This window comes from Physeter macrocephalus, chromosome 21 (genome assembly GCF_002837175.3).
Source record: "Physeter macrocephalus isolate SW-GA chromosome 21, ASM283717v5, whole genome shotgun sequence".
Classification (NCBI taxonomy): domain Eukaryota; kingdom Metazoa; phylum Chordata; class Mammalia; order Artiodactyla; family Physeteridae; genus Physeter; species Physeter macrocephalus.
In genome coordinates, this window is record NC_041234.1 from 103,306,917 (window position 1) to 103,311,478 (window position 4,562).

The window sequence follows — 4,562 nt, forward strand, 5'->3', positions numbered from 1 at the left end:
GTCTGTTTATATTTTCTATTTCTTCCTGGTTCAGTCTTGGAAGGTTGTGCTTTTCTAACAATTTCTCCATTTCTTCCAGGTTGTCCATTTTACTGGAATATAGTTGCTTGTAGTAATCTCTCATGATCCTTTGTATTTCTGCAGTGTCAGTTGTTACTTCTCCTTTTTCATTTCTAATTCTATTGATTTGAGTCTTCTCCCTTTTTTTTCTTGAATAGCCTGGCTAATGGTTTATCAATTTTGTTTATCTTCTGAAAGAACTAGCTTTTAGTTTTATTGATCTTTGCTATCATTTCCTTCAATTATTTCTGATCTGATCTTTATGATTTCTTTCCTTCTGCTAACTTTGGGGTTTATTTTTCCTTCTTTCTCTAATTGCTTTAGGTGCAAGGTTAGGTTGTTTATTCGAGATGTTTCCTGTTTCTTAAGGTAGGATTGTATTGCTATAAACTTCCCTCTTACAACTGCTTTTGCTGCATCCCATAGGTTTTGGGTCATCATGTCTCCATTGTCATTTGTTTCTAGGTATTTTTTAATTTCCTCTTTGATTTCTTCAGTGATCACTTCGGTATTAAGTAACATGGAATGCTTTTAAAGATATCCGTTTTAGTTGAAAAATGTATGTATAGAATGGTGTACACACACAGGTATTTGCTTGTTTATACACAGAACATCTCTGGAAGGATGTCCAATGGGTAGATAACAATGGCTGCCTCCAGAGAGGGCAAGTGGGTGATGAAGGGACAGGGGTAAGTGGGAGCCTTTTTATTGTCTATTCTTCTGTACGTTTTGAATTTTCAACAAGGACTGTTCTTTGCTTTGAATTTATCTCCTATTTTTTACCTGTCTTTTGAATGAAATAACACAGTCTATAAATTGTGGCTAGTTAGTTGCTTTGTTTTTAATATATCTTTACTTGGGAAATAAAAAGTTCGCAACATTATGGCAAACTCACTCAAAAAATTATGCACGAATATGTGAAATCCAAAATTTGGGGAAGCATTTTTCTAAGGTCCTTCTTGGGGGCCCAACAACCAGTCTGTCTTTTTGCTATTCCCCTCTTGTGTCTCACTTCTGGACCTATGTCTCTGCCTTGAACCTCTGCTTAGCAGCCCATTCCTTCTAAGACTGAGATCTTGCTGTGCTTTTGTCAATGTCCTTCAACATCACCATCACCCATGGATTAGCATCCTATACCTGAAATGGGATATTGTGACTGGGATCCTTCTACCTACTGATGGACCCCCCTGATGTACATACTTGATTGGTTTACTTTCCAAACATTACTTGCTCCTGCATTTTCTTTACTCTTCTCTAAGTACCTGTGAGGTTATACCTGGTAACTCATGTTGGATCTCTCTGATGTCAAGTGTTTGCCTGGGCTATCCCTCAAAATATTATGTTCCACTTGTTAGACTGGAAGTCTTCCCATGGATCTTCTAGGTGGTACTTTCTTTTAGGTCTTCTTTATACCAAATGGGTCCAAATTGAGATTACGTCCTACGGCAGGGATTGCTAGTTATCTATCCCATTATCCATTCTCCCAATCTTCTTTGGTAATAGATCACCGAATTTTATTTAGGTAGCAACATATTTAGCTAAAAAACAAACAAACAAAAAACTACAACTCCCAGCTTCCCCTGAATCTAGGTGACAAAATTCTTATCGATGAAATATAAGTAAAAATGTTGTGGTATATTTTTAGAAAGCCCTAAAAAGGAGAAAATTAGGCCTCCTTATTTTCCTATTCCTCTATCCTGATGTTTAGAATGTAAATGTGATATCTAGAGTTCTACCAAGCTTCTTGCTCTATGAGAATGAGGGCAGAATGTTTAGCTGGAAGGAATGCAAGTCCATAAATATTGTAGAACTACCATAGCTTTTCTGGACTTCTCATCTTCAGTTATCTATTATGTGAGGTACAAAAAATCATCCATCTTTTTTAACCACTATATATTAAGTTTTCTGTCCCTTGAAGCTGAAACTGATTCTGACTGATACATGGTCCCTGCCAGTTTGTCATGTCCATTTGAAAATAACTAAGCCTTACCCCACAATGTTTCAATACTCAACATGCCTAACTAATTATACCTCTCTATATATGTATGGTACATGGATATTTACAACATTTCAATCCTAACTGTACTGTTCATTCCTTTACTGCCTACATACCAATTTCTTATTATTCATTGTATACTTGGAGATTATTGCTTTATATTGATTTCATTCTCTACCCCAAACCATAAGGGAGAGGATATACCATGGCATGGGTGAAACATGACTTCTACAAGACAACTAGAGCAGAAGATATTAGTAAGAGCAAGTTCAAACTCATGAACACTGTCACAAATCATTATCTAGAGTAATAACTGCCAAAGCTCTATCTACAGCTCAGACATCTCTTCTGAGCTCCAGTCACATGTGTTCTCGAAAAATGGACATGTATCTACTTCAAAGCTCCACAGACAACCCAAATGGAACAATTCCAAACCAGAAAGGTTCATATTTCCCCTAAAATCTCCCCTTCCTCTTGTTTTCTGGATGTCATTTAATGGTGTCACCATCCATCTGAGAGACATCCTATAATCTTCCTCCTCCCTCACTACACAATCCAATCATCTTTGAAGCTTTGCCTATTCTACTTCTGTGATAAATCTCAAGTTCATCGCTAGTCTTTCATCCACTATCTCTCTCTTAATTCCAGCACTCATCATTTCTTGCTTTGACTATTGCAATGACTTCAGACATGGTCTCCTCAACAACCCACTGCAACTAGGCTCCACACTATAGTGTCACCCATCTTTCTGAGACATGTCAGAGCATGTCATTCTCTTGTTTAAAAATCCTCAATGATATTTAGTCACATGGAGGCAAAAAGCTAGGTTCATCAGTGTGACATTTAAGACTTTCTGAGATCTGGACCCAGCTCACATGGGTGACCTGACTTGCTAATCCAACCACACAAACTGATTACCATTCCCATAAACACTTTATTCTTTTACAGTTCTGTGCATAGGATTCATGTGGTCTCTGTAAAATGTTTGTATACTGAACTAGTAAGCTATCCAACCCTGGAAACCCAGCAAAACTGTCTCCTTTAATATGAGCCTTCTTCATTTACCTTTTATCTCTAGGCCTGGAAAGGGAATCCCTTCTTTATCAGTGCCCACACACACAAACCTATATTTGCCTATTTTGTACGTCTCTTATACTTTGTACATGACTACAATGTAGCACTCTTTCCATGTGGTTGCAGGTCTTAGAAAGCAAGAGACAATGACATCCATATGAGCCAGCACTAGGACATACCCAGAAAGCAAGAGACAATGACATCCATATGAGCCAGCACTAGGACATACCCTTTGCTGTATGAACTTCCCCAGAGGCTCACATGAATATGGGGCCTCCAGAGATCAGAACAGCTTGCAACAATAAGAAGTCTACCTCTACGCTTGTATCCTTCTCACGCTACTAATTCAAGGGACTCTCTCTTCTTCAGAAGCATCAACAGCCCATTTACCTCCTCCTCAGGCCTTGCATCATCCAAGCTTTTGTTGGGTGGGACCGGGGCCCTTCTTCGAGGTGTCCCTCAGTGGCAACTTGGCCTCCTGAGAGATGAGATGCGTCTGACCAGCCAGGATTGCAGTATAGCTGACCCTTCCCAACCACTAAGGACACTCTGTTCATAGCTGCTTGGCCTGAAAAGTCTCAAGTGGCTGGAACCTACTCATTGTCACTAAATTCAAGCTTTCAGAAGAAATATTGGCTGGAACTTTGTGTCTTCATCTGTTTTTTTCTTTTTAGAAATATAAAATCTCTGTCTAATAGCACTCTTTCATCCCTAAGCCTAGAGTCAAGTGGAACAAATGCAGAGAAGTTGTCCTATTTTCTGCGCAGTTAAGAAATGGAGAATTCAGTATGTGTTTACAATGATAGCAACATTAAAATAGCTCATGCTACATTGCCAAATGAAGGATAACAGACATAAACACTGTCTTTTAAAAGACTCTTTTAGAAGAAACAGTATGAATCGAATCATTTACTGAAGTACTGTTTGAACAGATGGTGTGATTAACAGCTAACATGTAAGCCATTTTGGGAGCTTATGGAAAAGTAAACAAGTGGAGCTAAAAAGAAATCACTTTATTCCCCCAAAGCGTCTTTCATTCATTTTACTAGGAAAATTAGAAAGTCTGTGTTTCCTTGGGGGATGTTAGGAGTGAGCAGGGAGAGTCTCTTTAGAGCAAGACCACATCAATGCCAGGTTGAGTTCTGAATTTGCTTCCTGAGGGATGAGATGGGTCAGAGCAGTCAAACCCGCAGCACAGCTGACCCTTGGAACCACTAAGGACACTCTTCACCTCTGCTTGTCTTGGTAGACCTCGTGTGCAAGGGGTGAAGAGAAGGGAGTTAAGAGTTGAGAAACAATTACGTAAGAGGCACTCTGCCAGCAACATCACACACACTCTTTCCTCTAAGGCCAGCTCACAATGGCCCCAGGAGTCACATGTTATAAGGCCAATTTCCCAATCGGGAAATTGACGTCAGAAAAGGGGGAAACC